This window comes from Pholcus phalangioides, unplaced genomic scaffold (genome assembly GCF_987345545.1).
Source record: "Pholcus phalangioides strain wild (caught in Gottingen) unplaced genomic scaffold, Ppha-v1.0 ptg000002l_1, whole genome shotgun sequence".
In the NCBI taxonomy this organism is placed as follows: domain Eukaryota; kingdom Metazoa; phylum Arthropoda; class Arachnida; order Araneae; family Pholcidae; genus Pholcus; species Pholcus phalangioides.
The window spans coordinates 10,879,510-10,901,879 of NW_028301595.1; the positions used below are offsets into that span (position 1 = coordinate 10,879,510).

The 22,370-nt window shown below is 37.6% G+C and overlaps 1 non-coding gene across 1 annotated transcript; it reads right to left on the bottom strand.

Annotated features, from left to right (window-relative positions):
- Positions 1-12,691: 12,691 nt before the first annotated feature.
- On the bottom strand, positions 12,692-12,763 carry TRNAW-CCA (transfer RNA tryptophan (anticodon CCA)). Its single transcript has one exon. It is a non-coding gene; the product is annotated as a tRNA-Trp (tRNA).
- Positions 12,764-22,370: the final 9,607 nt, after the last annotated feature.

The following is a 22,370-nucleotide window of genomic DNA, read 5'->3' on the forward strand; positions in this document are numbered from 1 at the left end:
CTTTCTTAAGTTGGTGCTCGAAAATTTTTTGTATCAGCATGTATCAGAAGCCACTAGGGGTACTGCTATTTTGGATTTAGTTCTTACTAGTTCTGAGGATCTAGTTGAACATGTTTCGGTGGGGGAAGAGTTTTCTTCCAGTGATCATCGTATCGTCAGATTTCACTGTAACTTTTCCTCGGGTAAGGTTGATAACAAAAGACTGGTTCCTTGTTTTCGGAGAACTAACTTTGATGTTTTGCGAAGAAGGTTAGCGGAAGTTTTCAAAGACCGGTTGGAATCAGTAGGGGTGGTAAGTCAATGGGAAGAATTTAGTACGAAGCTGTCCTCTGTTTTGCACGACGTCATACCCTTTGTTCGGAAAAAGCGTGTTTGTACATCACACCCTCTATGGTTCACGGATAGCGTGCGGAACCTTTATCTTGAAAAGAAAAGAGCATTCAGAGAGTATAAAAGTGGACGAGGTGACCTATCATTGTTTACTGATAAAAGAAGACTGTTGAAGAAAGCGATAAGGGATAGTAAAAAGCAAGTTGAATCTAGGTTGGCGGATAACATTGGCTCTGACCCAAAATCATTTTTTCGATACGTCAATAATGGATGTAAGGGGACAGTTGGCCCCCTCTCGATAGGAGGCTCAAAAGTAGAGAGCAATGTAGGCATGTGTAGTGCTTTCAATGACTTTTTCGCGTCGGTTTTTAATGGAGATAATGATATTCGATATACGGGTGTTGCATGGGGTAATAAAACGCTCAACGATATTCAAGTTGAAGACGTGGAGGTCCTAAATCTTCTAAGAAATGTATGTGCAAGCAAAGCACCAGGACCAGATGATATCTATCCCAGGGTTCTCAGGGAAGGTGCTAATGAATTGTTGGGGCCAGTCGCACAGATATACAGGAGTAGTGTTGCTGAGGGTATCGTCCCGAGAGATTGGAAACTGGCTAACGTTGTTCCGATATTTAAGAAGGGTAGTAGAGAAGTGGTGTCTAATTATCGTCCAGTGAGTTTGACGAGCTCCCTCTCGAAAATTTTGGAAATTATCATCAAAAGGCAGTTTGTGAAGTGGATAGACGAGAATAATGTATTGTCGGATAATCAGCATGGGTTCAGGAAGGGGAAGTCATGTGTAACTAACCTCCTTTGCTTCTATGATTACGTGACTAAGCTTTGGGTAAGAGCAAAAATGTCGACGTTGTTTACCTTGATTTCCAGAAGGCATTCGATCGGGTCCAACATGGCAAACTCTTGAAGCGTTTACACGAGATTGGAATAGGGGGCAACTTGCTGAATTGGATAGAATCGTGGTTAAGAGATAGGTCGCAACGAGTTATGGTGAACGGGGAATTCTCTGGTTGGACAGACGTCACAAGTGGAGTTCCTCAGGGAAGTGTCCTTGGCCCCATACTTTTTTCACTTTTTATCGACAAACTCGATCAGGGTATCGATGGAATTACTAGCAAATTCGCAGATGATGTGAAGCTAATGGGGGGTAATCGGAAATGAAATGCGATAGGGAGTTGCTCCAGACCAACTTAAACAAGATTGCAGCATGGGCAAATGAATGGAGCATGACGTTTAGCGTAGATAAGTGCATGGTCGCTCATTTTGGTTCGAACAACCCACGGTTCTCTTACGAGTTGAATGGTGTCACTATCCCGGATGCAACTAGAGTCACCGATTTGGGAATTCTCATTGACGAGCGACTTAAGTTTTCTGAACATTGTTCAGCGGTTGTCAAAAAATCGAATAGAATGCTTGGTCTCATTTTCAAAAAGGTCTCTTCGCGTTCTCCTAAAGTCATTCTTCCGCTTTTTCGAGGCTTAGTTCGTCCTGGACTGGAGTATGCTGTAAGGTTTTGGAGACCATACCTACAGAGGGACATAGACTTGGTTGAATGGGGTGCAGAGAAGAGCTACGCGTGTCCTTATTGGCACACGGGGCTTGAGGTATGAAGAGAGACTTCATTTTTTGAATATGTTCACACTGGATGAACGCAGGGGTCGAGGAGATATGATCGAAGTGTTCAAAATTTTCAATGGGATGGATAGGATGGACCATGAACTTTTAGTACACCGCCAATCGACTGCTTTTACAAGGGGACACCAGTATCGATTGGTGAGGGACAATGCAAGGTTATGGTGTCGCAGGGAATTTTTCTCCAATAGGGTTGTTAATAAAAGGAATAGCTTACCCCCGGAGGTAGTAAATTGTAACACAATTGACACGTTTAAAAAGAAATACGATAAACATGTTCGGGTAAATCGAGAAGCTATCCATTCTTAGAATAAGACAACCATAAGTATTCTTTATGGGCATTGTATAATATTTTATCATGTGTATATATTGTTTGTAATTTGTGTTAATTGCATTTTTAATTGGGTTGCTGTATTTTTGAAACATATGACAACCATATTTTTATGGGCATCTTTTTATCAGCCACCTCGTTGGGCATTTTGCCTGTTGTGGCGTTGTATTTGTATTTGTATTTGTATAAAATAAAAATTCGATTATTGTAGGAAATGGGATATTTTATTCGTCCTCACATGAGCATCAATTAGAATTACTGCTTATATGACCTACACACTTCATATAGACGTAAATTAAAATACACAATAAAGTTATTTTTAATTTTAAGAATACGCAAAAAAAATTGAATAAAAAAGGTAATTAGAAACATACAAATGACCCAAAGAGAAAACGTATGGCTTGATTCAGAGAAATAGTCCTTATTTTTCAAGAATAAATAGTAATTTTTCAAGTCGAAAAATTAAAGGGTATTCATATGGAATCCAATCTAACCTGGAATTTAAGGTTATAAATATATTTACCCAAACAAACTTTTTGTTCCATCGCCCCCTTCTTTAAAACATGTTCCTTCTCATCGCCCCCAAAACTCAAGCCAAACCATAGGATCCTATATTAAACCCAACGCTCTTACCAACCCTGAACCTTTCCATCACCCCTCAGGGGGTGATTGATATTGTCCACTTCGGGAAACACTCATATAAATTAACTAAAAAAAAATTTCGAAAAAATTAATCATATAGTAACAATTAAATTTCTACCAATTTATATATAATATTCATTACCATTAATGTGTAGTGCAGGTATCAACTGTTTAGTATTTCCACGTAAGGCACAGCGTCTACCCTGTTGGTAAACGAGTAGGCGAGCGTTGCAGAAAACTTTACCAACTGGGTATGCAGAGGTTGTATATATGGCCCTTATCGTGTGTATACGCTTCTCACACGTAGATTTCTAGAAGCGTTATTTCACTGGCAGGCGAGTAGGAGAGCGTTGCTGAAAACTTTGCCTTTGAAATGCGTTGACAGCATCTGTGTGGGCGCCAAAGTGCAGAAAAAGGAAAAAATTGTTGACCATAAGATGCAGCGGAGATGAATAAAAGTAATAATTTTTCTCGCAAAAACAGTAATATAAAGTAACTATTTCAAATTACGATTTAAACGGTTTCAAAACTGTTATTCATGCCTATGCTGAATATTTTCCTCGAGAGAAATACGGGAAAATGGGATTCCAAGTACGGAAAAATACGGGACATCGCCAATTATCGCCAAGAACAACGCCAAAAGTGCACAAATTCGCCAAATATTGCTGAAATCACGGAAAAATCGCAATGGCGGGAAACGAAGTGTTACTGCAAATTGCAGTGGATTGAAATGAATTCCACGAAACGAAACGTTCAACAAGACAAATGTGGGAGATTGATGTTCTTGTTTATAGTTGTAATTATCATAATATAATTTATGAGTTGAAAAATAATTTCAATCCTTGACTTTGAATAACGAATAAAAATCTAAGTAGGCGTTGTGTAAAAAACGGGACACTTTTGCCAAAAAGGTTGGGACGGCCAGCAGAAAGAAAACCGGGACTGTCCCGTGAAATACGGGACGTATGGTCACCTAATTAATGCCCTAATCACACTACAAATAATGTCCTAATCACACTACAAATAATGTCCTAATCACACCACAAATATTAATATGCTGCTAATGTTCAACGCACATACACAAGTAAACTGAATTTTTAAATCAAACTTTTAGGATAAAAATCTCTCGTTTGTATAAAGTTTGCCAACTTTAAAAATACTAAAATACCTAAGACCTAATAATACTAAAGACTTTAATAATAATAAATAATATTAAAGACTTTAATAATAATAAATAATACTAAAGACGCTAATAATAATGAATAATACTAAAGACGCTAATAATAATGAATAATACTAAAGACGCTAATAATAATGAATAATACTAAAGACGCTGAAGTCTTTCAAATTCTTCAAGCTTAGTCACTCATTAAAATCATTCAAGATGATGAAAGCTTCGATATTTAACTCTCTCCTAATAATTTTACTTTCTCTATTCCGCGTCTGCTAAGTTTCAAAACACTTTTTCAGCGTGATACTGCCGATTCTATTTTCCATCCTTGCGGATCCAAAAGCCTTGTAGCTGTTTCAGGACGCCACACCGGTTTAGACATCATAAAGACATCATTAGGAGCCTGGACGGGATTCCTGAGACTTTTCATGAAGAAACGTTCGACTTTTTGTAATCATTGATTTGAATAAACACTCGAAATTTTAAAAGTTTGCTCGTTCTCGGTACTGATATAATCATCGTAGAAACACACATTTTTCAACTTCATAAAAGTTGAAAAATTTCCATTATAATTCATAAATTTAATGCTTCAATATTTATAAGTTGAAGCTAATATAATTAAAATTATTGGTTTCCTCAAAATATTTGTTAGCTTCAAATTGTAAACATTGAATATATGAATTTAAATGTAAATTTTTCAACTTGTATGAAGTTGAAAAATATAAATATTATGAGTGGAACAAAGAAAAGAGGGAGAGGATTATAGGGAAACAATATTAAACATTTCGGCAAATAACTTTACTAGAAAGCTAGTAAAATTATATATATGAAAGAATTTTGAATGAATTCGGAAAAGTTTTCCTTTTGATATGGACAGATAAATGTTATAGTAGATGGGATAAATTTGTTATTCATAATATAACCGGTTGTTATACATAATTTCTAATCATTCTCGGTACGCGAGTTTCATAAACGTATCATCTTTACCACCGTTTATGCATAATACCCAAGTTGCTTTAATAAATTTGTGAATACTAAAAAAACCACTTTTCCTGTGGCAATTATACGTAAAACCCAAGCATACCTGGTAAATTTGATGAATACTTGAAATTTAAGTGTTTTATTTATCATTATATTTTTGGTATTTCTATCGTATTTATAATGTTTTGAATGCGTTAATTGAGAATTAATTATATTGGGATAAGTGCTATCTAAAAATATAACTTTAGGGAGTAATTTTACTACTCTCCCGAGTAATAAGGGGTATTTTTTTTTTTAAATTGATTATATTTTTTTATCAGTGAGAAATAATAATTATGAGACACTGAAAGTGAAAACAATAATAATAATAAATAATCAAATAATTAATTAATAATAAATAATCAAATAATCAGTGAAAACTATTAAAGGAAAATTACCTAAAATTTCAAGTAGTATTTTCATTCCTCAACGAAATTTATAGGAGTAAAATTGAATTTTGATGAGTGAATCATGAATCTAGATGGGTATTAACGAACATTTATCAGGATACAGTCGTAAATTTTGTTAAATAGGAGTTCGTTATACCGAGATCTGATTGTGGATTTCGTCATAAAGGAGTTATATGCGCACAGAAACCGGAAAAATTCGTTAAATCGAAGACTTTGTTAAACGATAGTTCGTTATGTCGAGGTCTTATTATGCATAATTACCGGAAGAATGCGTGATGAATTTAGTACTATTCATTATGCTTACTAACATGCTTGGGTATTTCGAAACACACACATTTATCATAATCGCCGGTAAATATCCATGTGTGATAACTGATGTTTGAGTATTACGCACAAACGCCGGTAAAAGTGATAAATTTAGCGGAATTTATCAAGCCGCTGTACCTAAATGGGCGTCTTACCACATGGTTTTGCATAATAACCTATGGTTATGCGTAATACGGTAAATGTGATAAATTTAAATGTAGTTATTATGCATAAAAAACCGGTCATATGCATAATCGATGGTTATATGCCTTCATCGATGTGTAGATGTGGTAGACGCCTTCGGGCCGGAGGCTAAGCACACCCCCACCCCCTCCGTTACATGGCAATCATTATGGATTGGAGTAGGATGCGAATACAGTACAGAAATGTAAAATTTAGGCGCAACTATATACAGTACCACTTTTTTTTGTCTTTTGCTTGCTTATGATTTATTAGTAATAGCATGGGAAGGGGGGATTCAAAAGTTAGACTGAAGTGGGAGGGGGCAGCAAAATTTGTGTATGGCCCACAGACGGCAAAAACATAAATACGGTCCTGATCTTACATCATATTATAACATACAAGTAGTTATAGCATCAATTATAATCAATATATGATATTCATTAGTTCCTGTGGAGGTGTGGTCTGCTGAAGTTGGTTTTCTGTGGTTCCCAACTTAAAGGCGCGAATGCGAGCTGATCTCCCCTTTGAAAAATCTCGCCACAGAGAGCAACAGACCTACAAACAGTATAAATCATAACTCATCACTCACTTCACATCTGAAATATAGATGGCAGCACTGAAAAATCAAACACTACGCAATCAGACTGTTAGGTACACACACAGTTACACTTCCGGCACAACTCACTAGGTGGTAAATCTCCCATAGATGGTGATACACCTGAGTTGTGCTCGGTTTGAAAGAAAAGAAAGAAAGCTCCTGTGAAGGTAGGTGGTATCTCTCGGGATAAAGATGTACTTCCAGCCACATTACGAAAATTTTCGCCATCTTAGAGATGGTGTGAGATGATTCTTAAATTTCCACCTCATCCCCATGGCCCCCCACAAGGGGTGGGCTGGCAAAGCTCCAGCCCTGGGGCCCGGGATGGCTTTCATTATTTTTTTGTTTTTCCACGCTATAAATCCACCATAAAGGGGACCCGTGAAAGTCTGGCCGGGGGGCCCGCAAAAGATCCCAGTCTAGGGGCCCTACTCACGGCCGACTAGAATTGTTTAGTGGGCTATGCCCTACTCCAGGATGTGGGGTCCATGCTCATTCCTATTCTCTTATACCAACCATGGATTCAATGCACTACTGCATTTAATTGATGAAGGGGGTTTGGGCTGTTAAAATCTCATCTACGGCACCCCGATATATGAGTGGAGGTTCAAGATTCAAGGCATTTAGATGCGTGATCACTCATCAAAACTCAATTTTACTCCACGAAATTTCGTTTGAGTAAAAATTCAAAACGTTATAACTCGTTGGATATCAAAATTTAATCTGATTATAATGACAGCATAAAAATAAAACGTTATCGCTGTATAGTATTATGCACTGTATGCACTTTCCCTCAAAATATTTGACTTGATAGTGAACAAATTACCACATTTTGGCAAAAAAATTATTGATTTCGGGAAAACAATTTTTCCAACAGGATCTCGTTGGGCTAACGCTTTACAAAGCAGGCGGTGAATTTCCCAATTTGGTGGAGTCAACGTAACACGTAGTAAAAAGGTGTTAACGCTCTAATACGAAGAGGATAAAGCGCCAATCGTGGAAGAAAATAACAGAACTTGTGGCTTCTAACGGGAAAAAATATTTCAGTTCGTTTTCAAAATACCTGTAACCCTCTGCTGAGAAAGAATTCTACTTTCGTTGGTTGTTTGGGGCGTAACTGATCGTTACAAAAATAATACGTCACAAAAGTTCAAAACGTTATTACTCGTTGAATATTTATCTGATCATAAAACAGAGAAAAAAACTAATCTGTATTCGTTTTTTTACAAGGAATCACGTGTGTGACTATTGGGGAGTCGATAGTTACCACCCTGTATACAAGTTTCTAGCGCACGAGTAGTCTGTATGCACCCCAATATCTCGACCGCGGACTGAAAAAGTCCTGCACCCCTGCTCTAGAGACATAGGAATGGATAAGAAAAAGAGTAAATAAATGTCCGAAGCAGTTCCGATCTCGTCAGTTCTGTTTCTATTCTTCGAATAGAATAGGAATCAGAAATCTCTTGAAATAAGTATATATGATATTGTCCTTTGAGTTTATTTCAAAGTCGCATCGCATCCCAATGCTCTGAGAAATTGAACGAGATTAAGTCCCTCGGGAATTCATAGTATTCAGTTCGTTTCTTTCTTTCGAGGACAGCAAGAAAAAAAAAACCATGGAACGATCCAGTTTTTATTTTGTAGAATTATCTCGGATTTCAGCAGCAGTGGATTTATATTTTTCCTCTTCCTTTCCAAATGAACGTATTTCCCTTAAAAAATATGAAATTTGTGAGAAACAAGAAATTATTTTTCAAAGTATAAAAATAAAGTTTAAAAACTAAGTCTACACCGTTACTAGATACTTACGTACAATTGACTTACCTGCTGATAACTAATAGCTCATCTATTCACAGTTCGGAAGTCAGTTCAATTTACTGTATATGCTAGGCAGTTATAAGGTGATTCGGTAATTCGCCTTGTCGCATTTTACTGGCGAACCGTTGATTCTAGAGGCGTACTTTTAATTAGAAAACGTACCCAGATAAAACTCAGGCAGGTCATTCATGTTGCAAGACGCTGTATAGTTATTGAATTAAAATAAATTATCATTTCACACGGACACTGTCATAAAAGACCCAATTAGAAAGATGTTGTCTTGTTTCCTCCTGAAGCCGAAAAAAAGCTCAATGTTTCCACGTGCAGTATCCGATGAGCTATTTGAATTCCAAAAACGGAGAAAACTTGAGCATCTTTCCCGCATTTATTCTGTTCCTCTCTAACTTATCTGAAATTTTTGAATTCAATCATCTTAGATAATATTGTATGTGGAAACATGGATTTCTTTTGTTGGCCAGAGACAGGACAACGACATTTTAACTGGGTTTCTGAGGACAGGACGTCTGTATAAAAAGTTATTTCTTTTTTATTCCAATAACTACGTAAACACTTACAATAAGAGAGAATGAAGTACTTGAATTCTACACAAAATTTGGACGATTTTTTTAAATTACAAATGTGCCTCTGGAATCAACGGTTCGCCAGTAAAATAGCGACAAGGAGGAGGATTAAGAAAACACCCTGTATATTAAGAAGACTCCAACGAATAAGGCAAGTACACGAAAACAAAAAGTCCTTATGCATTTCAACACCAATGGGTGCCGTCTTCAGAGGAAAATTTAACCACTAGTCACGCTGACCGAGTTTCCCACTTATGTTTAATACCAAATCTTGATGCTCGGTTGCTCAGCGGAAAAAGTACGTCTGTTCACTTCAAACGTCGTGGTCAGAATGAAGCGGTGAGCCTGCGTGAGATACTAATCCAGCGTACTGATTGGACACTTGCTTCGTTGGTGTCTTCTTAATATTCTTGGGCAAAGTTGATCAACTCTTCTAACACCCAGTATATTGATATGGTGAATGATAAATTGGTAACTATGCATAATGATCAATCGAATCGATAAGTGTGTCATGAGTTTCTTTTGCATTAATCACTTTTACCGTCGATTATGTAAAATTTCCAAACTAAATTGCTGAAGGTTTGATATAAACATGGAAATCTCTCTTCTCTTGATTTGATCAACTTATTAGGTTTTCCCGCACGAGATGAATAAACGATATTGCTGTAAAAGAAATTAAATGAAAATAGGAGTGAAAGGTAGAAACAGAAAATATTGTCAGTCTTGTAATGTTGACTTTTTTCGTAGGTATCGACATGTGCAAACCAAACCAACATTATCAATCGAATTCATAATCCTAGACCATTGGTTCTCAAACTTTCGTTATCCGCGGCTCGTTTGGGGCTGTTCAAGTCAGGGCCGTAACTGCACTGCTCAAAACAATTAGGGGAGCACATGGTTTTAACAAAATTACGCAAAGATGTATACCGATAAGTAACATAAAATGAATCATCCATAATTTAAAGCCTAGCAGGAAACGGAACAAGAAAACTTCATATGCAAATCAAAGTTCATGACGACAAAAACCAGAAAAAGGAGATAAGGGCTGAAATCGGGATGTTGCAGAAACGTCTGTTTTACTGCCGTAACTGTGAAATTCGATTGCTTTGAGACAAGGTGACTTGAGGATGTCTCAACAACGTGATTTACCGGAATCCATGGCATGGCTTGTTATAGGCAGACTGGAATCCGGGCAAACACAACGTAGTGTCGCGGACGCTGTTGCAGTCGCCAGAAGTGTTGTTGCAAGGCTGTGGAATCGATTCCAAGAAACAGGAAATGTTAGACGTCGACCAGGGTAAGGTCGGCCACGCGCCACTACAGCAACTGATGACCGGTATGTACGGTTAACAGCCCGTCGAAACAGAACAGAGAATGCTAGCTGCAAAGACGGTTGCTCTTGGCAACAGGACGAAGGGTGTCCAGCCAAACAGTACGTAATCGGCTTCATGAGGGAGGGCTCTATGCACGTAGGCCAATGGTCTGCATTCCGTTGACCCCACGCCACCGTGCGGCCCGAAGAAGATGGGCTGCTGAACATCGAGATTGGGAGCAACATGATTGGAGCCAAGTGCTGTTTACAGACGAGTCCCGATTCAGCCTGGAGCGTGACACCCGACGTGTATGGAGGAACAGGGGCACTCGAAATAACCCCGCATTCGTTCGTGAAAGTTCACAATACAGACGAGCTGGTTGGATGGTATGGAGTGGAATCAGCATAGGCGGACCTGCATATCATTCGGAATGGCACTTTGACGGCCCGAAGGTACGCAGACGAGATACTGCGACCTCATGTCATCCCTTACGCTGGAGCCATAAATAATGCCCGACCGCATAGAGCTCGTCTGGTGCAGAACATGCTTGAAGCTGAAACAATACAGCGTATGGAATGGCCAGCGTGCTCTCCTGACCTAAATCAGGACGACGCATTGCTGCGCGACCAAGGCCGCCTGTTACTGTCCGAGACTTGCAGATTGCACTTCTTGAGGAGTGGAACAGTATTCCCCAAAGTCTGATCGATAACCTCATCGCATCCATGACAAACAGGTGTGCAACAGTCTTAGCTGTTCGAGGAGACCACACGCCCTATTAAAACTCATGCATCATGTCTAAACAGTACTTTTTCTTATCGTTTACATGTATCCAAATTGTTGCCCTAAATCATCTTTTCATGTTTTTTCCATATTTTCAAAGAATTAAAGCTTAATTCCAAATTTTTTTACGTCTTTTTTCTGTATCGCGCATTGATACGCGTGTACTATCCATTGTATGCCAATACGTGGCTGTCTCGCACGGTTTTCTTCACTTTTTTGCTTGCTCCCCAATTGTTTTGAGCAGTGTAGAAAGAGTGTCCAAATAACGTGTAGAATTCAGATACTTCTTTCATGTTCCTAGTCTTTGTATAGTTATTGGAATAAAAATAATTTACTTTTCATACAGACGCCCGGTCCTCAGAAAGCCAAGTAGAATGTCGTTGTCCTGTCTCTTGGCCAACAAAAAAAAATCCATGTTTCCACATACGATATTCGCTAAGATATATGAATTCAAAAATTCCAGAAAAGTTGGAAAAGAACAACGTAAATGCGAGAAAGATGCGCCATTCGTTTTTTGAATTCAAATAGCTCAGCGAATATTGCACTTGAAAACAACATTGAATTTTTTTTTTTCTGCTGGCCCCAGGAGAAAAACTTTCTAATTGGGTCTTTTAGGACAGAGAGTGTCCGTGTAAAATGTAAAATGGTAATTTATTTTAATTCAATAACTATACAACCTCTTGCACCTTGAATGACTTACCTGAGTTTTATCTAGATACGTTTTCTAATTCAAAGTACGAAGAAATCGAAAACATCATTTGCTTTGATACCAGATGGGCTAACGTTGACTGTACAGCCTTTAGATGTGAGCATCAACAAGCCTCTCAAAGACCATTTGAGGAATTTGTGGATCGAATGGATGAGTTCCGATGATAAACAAACTACAAAAAGTGGTGCCCTGAAGAAACCTGGCATTGACCTAGTGTGCCAACGGGTACAGGAGGCGTGGAATTTTGTTTCCACCGAAATTATCATCCGATCGTTCAAAAAGTGTTGAATCGGCAATGCGATGGACGGAACTGAAGATGATATCCTCTTTGAAAGTGACAATTGCGATGACAGCCCAGATGAAGATAAAAACGAAGATGCCTCACCCCCTATGATGATCCGATGGATTACGATGAGCTTGGAGACTCAGAGGAAACGGATTAAAAAGTTTGAATCATTTTCCATTGTAAATTTCCGTAAGCTATTCATTTTGCATGAAAATATAAGAAAGTTTTTTCTTTGAAATGAACGGATTTTTTGGGGTCGGCTTATACACGGGTTTTCAATTTATAGCGGTTTTGGTAGCCCTGACACGAAACCCCCCCCCCCCAACGGAAAAAATGGAATTGGTTCACACGTGTGCACTGTCAGTTTTTTTAAATATATATTCATGTTCGTAAAACACTGAATTTTCATCAGAAAGAAATAATGAAAGCTTTAGCTCTAATTAAGACAAAAACTGGTTACATCTGATTATCAAAACGCATACTGATACAAAACCAGCAGATGTCACATAACTAATTATGAAATTATTATCGCGAAAATGTCAAAGGAAAAAAAAAGTCACTCACGTTGACCCGGACGTGATTTGAACACGCAACCTTCTGATCTGGAGTCAGACGCGCTACCGTTGCGCCACCGGGCCGATGCGTTTCGAGTGTCATGGTGTTATCATCACACTGAACAACAAGGCTTTAACTACTGTAAAAAATAATCGCCATTTTGTGTGTGCGAGTGTGTGCTAACTAATGATATCAAGAACGTGTAAAATGATTTTTTCAAAAATCCACTTTGGTTATCTTGCTGCTGCCATCTACTTTCTGTCTTTTAAACCAATCCATAATCCAAAATTGCCTTCACCTAGTGTGACCATACGTCCCGTATTTTTCGGGATAGTCCCGGTTTTTTCGGTTTATTCTGGCTGTTCCGATTTCTTTTACAAAAATTTCCCGGTTTTTCAGCCAACTTGACTATATTCTTCAAATCAACGACTGAAACTATCTTCTCAAGTTAGAAATGATATTACTATACCTATTAAAATTAAAATATTCTTGCTGTGACCAAACGTCCCGTATTTCTCCGGAACAGCCCCGGTTTTTGTCCTTTTTCGGCCGATCCCGACTTTTTCTTAAATTACCCGGTTTTTCCCGTTTTTAAAACAACTTTAATTTTTATTATCTTATATAAAATATATTTATATATATAATATTATATTATTTTTATATCAAAAATTATTTTTGAACTCATAAATTTTTTCTTGATAATTACAACTATAAATAGGTGGGCTGACCATATTTCTTCGAGAGAAATACATAAAATTGGTATTTCAAATCACTGAGCTCCTCGAATAAAAACGTTCACAAAGACAGATGTGGGAGGTTAATATACTCTTATTTATAATTGCAATAATCATAATATAATTTATGAGGGACCGTCTCCAAAAAGTCGGGACGGCCAGAAAAACAAAAAATACTGACGGCTGTCCCGGGGAATACGGGATGTATCGTCACCATATAAATGAGAATATTGATCCCATGGTTAGGCTGACCATATTTTCTCGAGAAAAATACGTGAAATTTGGTTTGTAAATGAGTCTTTTTGAATAGACGTCATCATCACCATCACTTTGAGGGACAGGCACACAAGATGATTACCATAGAAATCAATAGTAAAATTGCCGATTTTAACAGTAGAGATGCGGAAATTTATTGGGGGACTTACGTTACAGCAATAATTTTAAAAATTGAATTCTATATTTTCGAAACATTGAGTTAACGTAGAGATACGAAGTCCAGATTATTAAGTATAAAATAATTAGCCGAATCTACTTTTTTGAGTTGGATATCCATACAATATTGAAATGATTTAAATTTTTTTATTTCTATCTTCTTGAGCGTGAAAATCCAAGTTTATGTCCCCTTATTGCCTTTTAAATTCATATAGGTTGCTTTTTTTTAAAATTGATAATGGCTCATAAATTACATTGAAATAATTTTGCAGCAATTGAGATAATTGGACAGGCAGATAGATAACTTGAACTTAAATAAAAATTCGAAATATTTAGCACCCATCAGTGACAAAATCTATTTCATTACTACTAATTTTTTTTTAATTTATCTTATCTTTTTTAAAGGTTGTTCTTTCAACCGCCATGTTGGTTGCCTAGGATACGGTTTGCATGCCCCTCAAAGAAAGAGAGAAATATCACGTGATCCAAAAAGCCTCATACAGGAAAATACGGGACTTGGCTAGTTGTCGACCAAAAACGATGCTAGAAGTTGCCAACTTATGACTAAAATCACAGAAAAGTCGCCACTTCCGATTGCGGTGAATTGAAAAATAATGTTATAAATATATATGTGAAATAAATATGTTCTTGTTTGTAGTCGTAATTATCGTAATGTAATTTCTGAGTTGGGAAAATAATTTTAATCGTTAATTTGAGAAATGGAAATCAAGTTGGTTTCGTTGAAAATACGTGAAAAACCGGGGCATTTTTGAAAAAAAGACGGGACAGTCTGAAAAACAGAAAAAATCGGGACTGTCCCGGCAAATGCAGGACGTATGGTGACCCTAATCATGGTGGATGTTTTATTTCGTGGACAATCCACTCCAATTTGCATACTACTTCATTTTCAGCTATTGGCGATTTATATACGTGATTTTAGCAATATTTGACAACTTTTCTTACTTTTGGCATCATTTTTGGCGATAATTGGTAATGTTTTTGAAATCCCGATTTCTCGTATAGTCTTTCGAGGAAATATAGTCGCCCTACTTACGCCGAATCAATGCAATAAAAATAAATACAGCGCCGCCCTTAATGGTATGTGACTGGTGCGGTGGCATGGGCCACACGTTTTTGGAGGGGCCATATTTCGAATTAGTCGAATTAGTAATTTCGCACAGTAATTTTTTTGATAAATTCTGGATTTTCATCAATTCTGGAAATCATTTTCCTCTAGACGGAAAAAATTCTGGAACTCTTCATTTTCATCTCGAAAGAGAATCTGGAATTATTTCTTTTACAATATCTGAATTTCCACAATATCTGGATTTTTTCTTTTTCTTTTTTCTAAAATTTCTGAGTTTTCCTCAATTTTGGAATTCTTAATTTTCATCAATTCTGGAATTCTGGACTCGAATCATTTTTGGAATTCTGACCTTTCATCATTTTTGGAATGTTGAATTTCCATCAATTAATTATAAATTATCATCAATTAATTATAAATTATCATCAATTAATTATAAATTATCATCAATTAATTATAAATTATCATCAATTAATTATAAATTATCATCAATTAACCGTGAATTACCATCAATTACTCCTGGAATTCTAAATTTTCAATTCCGGAACAATCAATTCCGGAATTCTAAATTTTCAATTCCGGAACAATCAATTCCGGAATTCTGAATTTTCACCAATTCTGGAAATCTGAACTTTCATCATCTTTGCAATTCTGCAATTCTGAACTTTTATCAATTCTGCAATTCTGAAGTTTCAGGGCCCCGCGTCTGGTAAGGGCAGCTCTGAATAAACATAGAAAATACTTGAAAAAAAGCGGGCTAACTTTGTCTCGTAGGGAAAAAACAACGGAGAGTGGAATACCAAACAGGGTTTCCCTCCCGGGATCTCGCATTTAAAATGAAACTATAAATTTCCCGGTTTCCCTGAAAAAAAACAAAGGTTAAACAAAATCTTATTCATATACTTAAATCTTAAATTAGACATGCCGAAGCATGCATTTTAGAAGCTAAAATTTATAAATTTTAAGATATGAAATTGATTTCATTAATATACAGAACAAGGAATTACACAGAATATACAGGGTATCCAATGGCGTATTTACAGGGTGTGCTTAGCAGGCTATAGAACAGGGCGGCAAGTTCAGAGAAGTGGCAAATTTGAAGGAGTGAAAAGAAAACTTGTAGGGAATAGAAGGGTGGCAAAATTTGTATAACCTCAAATAAATCCGTCTCTGCCGAGAGTAAGAAACTAGGTCAGTGAGTGGCCAAATGAGCGACCTACACAGCGAGGGACAAGCCTTTTTTTAACATGTTAACTGGTGGGGATTTTGCCCCACTAGCCTTTCTATTTGCCCCACCAGTGAAGATAAAAAACGACCACTGGTCATTTTTTATCAGTTCAGTTGAAAAGATTAAAATTTTCCAGGGACTGACTTCTCTGGAATAGGTATTTTGCTCTCATAAAAAGTCCGAGGAGGATGGCCGAGGCGAAAGATATATGAACCATTGATTGATTTCTTTTTCTTTGATGCTCATTAAAGTGAAAACGATTTAGTTATATAACCCTGGGAGTAGAAAAGATCTAAAGTTACCGGTTGTCATCAGATGCCGGGGTTAAAACATTCTATTTTAGAGCAATATAGATAGATAAACATCAGTATAGTAGCAGTGCCGTCTCTTAACTCATGGGCTGATCCGGGCACGGCCCGGGGGCCTCAGGAGAAGAGGGGCCTCACAAAAATGAGATCCGACTGAAATTTTCTAGAATTTACAAGGTAGGGCCCCAGAAAAACCAATTGGCCCGGGGGCCCACGATGCTCTTAAGACGGCCCTGTATAGTAGCACAAAACCATTCAAATTTGGAAATTGGGTAGTCTCCAGATTCGAACAGAGGAGACCGAAGAAACAAAGAAATACAGTGGAGAGAGAGTGAGAGAGAACCCCATTTTTTATACGACTTTCGACAGACGGAATCACAGCATAGTTTTTATTTAGCCGTGATTCTCCCATAATTTTCGGATCATTCCTAAAAGTTATCTGAATATGAAGAAAACAAAGAAAGGTCATGAGATTATGATTTTTTTTATAAATTCAATCCAATGATAACTTTGCCCGTTTACTTTATAATCTCTCTCTCTCTCTCTTCAGGATTCTTACGATCATTTTACAAATGACAAAAAAAAGAGTAAAATTAAAAACAAATTTGTAAGATTTTCTGCGAACAATACCGTTTATAGAGAGATAGATGGCTTTTTCTCAGCCCAGGATATCAAGGAAACATTTATTTTCTGGATATTATGCTGACGTGAACTCGGAAAGAAAAGTCATCTTGTCTCCACCGGGACTCGAACATCGATCCCACTGAATTGGCAGGAACACCACTGGATTGGTAGGGTCGTGTCTCCAGTGGTGTAGATGGTAACATGCTCGCTCGGTATGCAAGAGGGCCTGGATTTGAGTCTCGGCAGAGACGAGGAGGCTTTTCTTTCCGAGTTCACTTCAGCATAATATCCAGAAAATACACTGCTGGCCACCGTAAATGCAACACCCTGAAGGAATCATGCAAATAATATGAAATTTACAACATGCATTAGCGGAGGTGAGATATGCAAATGATTAGAATTTCAGCGCAGATGCACATCACGCGCGCCTGTGGTGCCACTTCAAAGTGCTATTTAAGGCTTGGAGATTTCGACGATTTGAAGTACGGCAATTGTGTTTTTCTTGTGGTTTTTTCAAAAAAACGATCAATTATGCCTCGTAGAAAACAGCGATCATCTTTTGATCAAGTATCCGAGTTCGACAGAGGAAGGATAGTGGTCTACCGAGATTGTGGATTATCTTTCAGGGAAATCGGTAGTCGTGTTGGACGAAACCAAACAACTGTAATGCGGATATGTGATCGTTGGATGCAGGAGGGTACGACGGACCGACGTGTTCGATCGCATCCACCTCAGTGCACCACTTCACGTGATGACAGGCGTATTGTGCGTATGGCAGTGACGGATCGCTCAGCCACATCACGAACCATAGCACAGCACATTCAGTCTGTACCGCATCATCCAGTGTCTGCGCGTACCATTCGACGCCGTTTACAGCAGAGTGGTCTGTCCGCAAGACGTCCATTGCTTCGTCTACCCTTGACGCAGAACCACAGACGTCTCCGCCGCCAATGGTGCGATGAAAGATGGATGTGGACGGCACAATGGAATGAAATTGTCTTTACTGACGAGTCACGCTTCTGTCTGCAACACCACGATGGTCGGATTCGAGTCTGGAGACACCGTGGAGAGAGGATGCTGAACAGCTGCGTTATGCACCGCCACACTGGTCCTGCACCGGGTATTATGGTATGGGGCGGTATTGGATATCACTCTCGCACTCCTCTAGTACGCATTGCCGGTACTTTAAAAAGCCAGCGCTACATCTCCGAGGTGTTGGAGCCAGTTGTCCTTCCTTACCTTCAGGGCTTGCCCACAGCCATATTTCAACAGGATAATGCGCGACCACACGTGGCACGCATTGCCCAAAGGTTCTTCGTCAATCGCCAGATTGAATTGCTTCCCTGGCCAGCTCGCTCTCCGGATCTTTCGCCGATAGAAAACATGTGGTCCATGGTTGCTCAACGATTGACCCAGATTACATCCCCAGCTGCCACACCAGATCAACTTTGGCAACGCGTGGAAGCTGCTTGGTCTGCTGTACCCCAAGAACACATCCAAAGTCTCTTTGAATCAATGCCGAGGCGTGTGGCAGTGGTGATCTCCAACAATGGCGGCTACTCTGGCTACTGATTTTGGCAGGAACCACACTTCACAGAAGTCTATAAATTTAATCATTTGATGCTTGGTCAACATGTTATCTACAAAATAAATATTGTTGCGATATCTCTTGTCTTTCTTGGTGTTGCAATTTGGGTGGCCAGCAGTGTACATCCTTCCTTGAATACTGTTTATATTCACAGATTTATTTTTATTACTATTATTATTTTTTTTGGCAACCGTCTCCAAAAGTAACTCGGCACATTTAATTTCTTCACAAGTTTTGCTCTTTCACAGATTCAGTTTATTTTTGTAGAAATATTCATTTCACATTCAAGATAGAAGAGAAGGGGGTGGTTTTTGTTTTTCAGAAATTAAGAAAAGCTGATTCCACGCAGCCAGCTAGCAAGCAAAGAGATACCATAACCAAATTAAATTCTACTGGAAATGAAAGAACGAACTCATATATTGTACTTGTTTCTCACCAGCAGTCCAGTTGCAAATGCTTCGGGAATAACACTGGGAAACGAAGTACTAACACAATGGAAAAAAAACTCGGAAGGAAAATTTTGTATGCGCGAAGTAGTATGGTCTGTACATATCTAGTATAGTTGCCTTTAGACAAATGCAAATTATTTTGTTTATTTCAAAAACTTCCAATAAACAAACCGTTTTAGAGCCCGTTTTAAAGGGGTCATCAGCTTGCTTAATGTTTATGTATCCGTTTATAATCACACTAAAAATTATGGCTTTTCTGGCGATAATATTCGTAAAAATATTAGTTTCAGTGACGTCTTTTGCTGCCTACAAAAAAAAGATTTTAATCATATTTACAGAAATGAGTTTCGGGGTTCGAGTCGAAATGAAAAGGTATTATTTATTATAATATTATATTATAATAATTATATATATTATAATATTTGTTTTTCCATCTCTGGTTGTGTTCTTTGTTATCATTGAAAAAGTTATAGAAATCAAGATCTATATTTTAACATCGGAAAAAAGGGCAGCATTTTTTCTCGTTTTTATTTTCCATTCTAAAATTTGACTGTTTGCATGTGTTTCTTTAGTGCCTGCTCAAGCTAGAACAGTGTTGACAACTTGGGGATTTTCCAACTAGATCAGAACTTTTTTCTTGGCCATTTGAATGGAAAAAATACCCATATAGTTGCTAGTTGTTTGTCTTTTTTCAAAAAAATTTCTTGTGTATTATTAAATCACGTGAAAATACAGGAATGTTCCGAGAAATACGAGACGTATGGTCATCCAAATAATGATTAAAATTAATTCTGGTTGTTTTAAGTCAGGTTTCTAATTGTTTCGGATGAAGAAATTAATATCTTTTTTTTATAACGTTATAATTTTTGATTTGATTGAAATGTCAATTTTTTTCCCACTGTTTTTAACACCGAGCTAGAACATGGGTGGAGATACGGGGGGCATATCTGTATCCTTGCACTTTTTGACATTATTCACATCTTTTCGCATCTATTCGATTTGCATTTTTAATAATTGTCTCTTGTATGTTCACATATTTTCCCAATTGGAATTGCATATTGGACTTTGGCTGCATATAATGTACATGTGAAAAAAAAACAGAGTGAGAAGACTCTTTTGAATTTTTGGATTGCTTAGCGTACATAAATTTTGTCAATATAAATCCCCATTAATTTTTGATGCACTGAGTTGAAACAGAACTTTGTTACCTGTATTGCATTTTTGATGCTATTGCTAGGGGTTTTTTTGCGTCACGACTCCCAGGGGTGATGTTTTTTCCCCTATTCCACTTGGAATAGATGTTGCTAGCTGCAGATTGTGTGACCTGCTTCTGTGGACTGTGGTGGCATTTGCCTGTTTATAGCCAGATCATGACTTTTGCCCAGTTCTTTTTACATACACTACACATACGTGCAAACACATATCTATCTACAAACATTAACACATTTTCTTCTTCACAGGCCCTCTTTGCCAGTTTTTATGCCGGCAGTTGGCCCTCCTGGACTAGGAATCCTCTCAAAATTCAATTCTGGTCTGGGTGGTCCTTCAGTGTGCAACTATGTGATTAATCAAACCAGTGTGCAAGCATGTGGATGACAAAAAGAGTGACTTAGAGACATAGGCGCACGCAGAATTTTCTCGGGGGGGGTTCAGATTTTTTTTTTTCTTCTGGGGGGGGGGGGGTTTACGTTTTTTTCTGTAAAATAACACTATAATCTTGGCTCCAAGAGGGTTAGAACCCCAAGCAATGCTTAGAGACACAGGTATGCTTGCAGGAGTTGTGGTAGGCCAAGCCGGTCATAGTACGGGTTGGCGAGGAAAGAGTAGTCAAGGAAATTCGATTAGAATGGGGGAAGGGCGGCAAAATTCGTGCAGTCCACGAAACCATTAATGCGCCTATGAGGGTGTCCCATAAATTCATTAATACAGTAGTTTAAAAATTCATATAAAAATTGATGGAATTTGTGTATTTTCGAATGAGCGATTTGCAAAAAAAATATATAATTCTCATACAGAGAACTTTTTTTTTTGATACGGAAAAAAAACTAGTTCAGATTTTGAGGACTCTGTACGGACAGAGTCCTATCTAGTCAGTAGAGGACTCTGCAAGAAAGCAAATCAGTGGATATATAAATGTACAATTCGGAGTCCTATGTAAAATTTAGGGTGTACGATTAACAGCTCATTTCTGAATGCGCTTGCATAGCGATGTTTACATTGGTGGATAAAGCAATATTGGTGGAGTAGTTTTACCTCAGCCACGAATCACCGACTGAAGCTTTACGAATGTTTCGGACACAGAAGAGATTGGAGATATAGGTTCGAATATAATCAATCCTGATTTGTTTTTGTGCAGTGCTCTCTGTCGACAATAATTTGAACTAAAATTTCCTTTTTTTTGAAAAAAAAAAATCTCTCTTCGTGAAAACGTACTTTTTTTTTCGCAAACCTTATTCAAATATACCAATTAATTTTTTTTCAAATTTTTACAAATTTTTATACTATTTAGGAATGTGAGGCACCCTTGGCAATCAATTTCATAGAAAAAACATTAATTTTCAACAAATTTTAAAATATTAATTGGTGGGAGTCTAATATATCGTTCAAAAGTTAATCGGATGCATGTAAGGCCGGGATTACACTATAAAAGTTTTATAAAAGTACTTTTATGAAAGTTGCAACTAATAAGAGGATTGGTAACATTCTAGCAAATGCAATCGATCACCTTATCGGTTGTATTTTGCGAGTTTTATAAATGAACTTTTATGAAACTTTTATAGTGTAATCCCAGCCTATAAGCCAGTTTCCCCCCAAAAGTAAAGTATTTTGCCCTTCAAATTGATAAAATAACAAAATTTCTCCTTCTTCTGAAGATATTAAAATATAGGGCAAACAAAATGTTTTTCAGGGCATTCATTTATTTATGGGATGTCTCGTATATCCTACATTTTTGTTAAAAGATCTCACTTGGACATGGTTTAAACTATAGTCACAATTTCTTGTTAAGAGATCGACGTGGATTGGTTAAATTCAGGTTTTTAACCAATCTATGTCGATCTCTTATCCAAAAATTATGACTACAGTTTAAATCATGTCGGGATACACGGCCCAGTGGGCCGTATCACGCGTGTGTGATACTGTATTCACCTTCACACGAAACGTTCGACGTATTCATCGTCAGTGTTGCTGGTTGTCCCTTGGGCTCCGTCTTCAATAGTCCCGACATCATTATCACAGAATGGA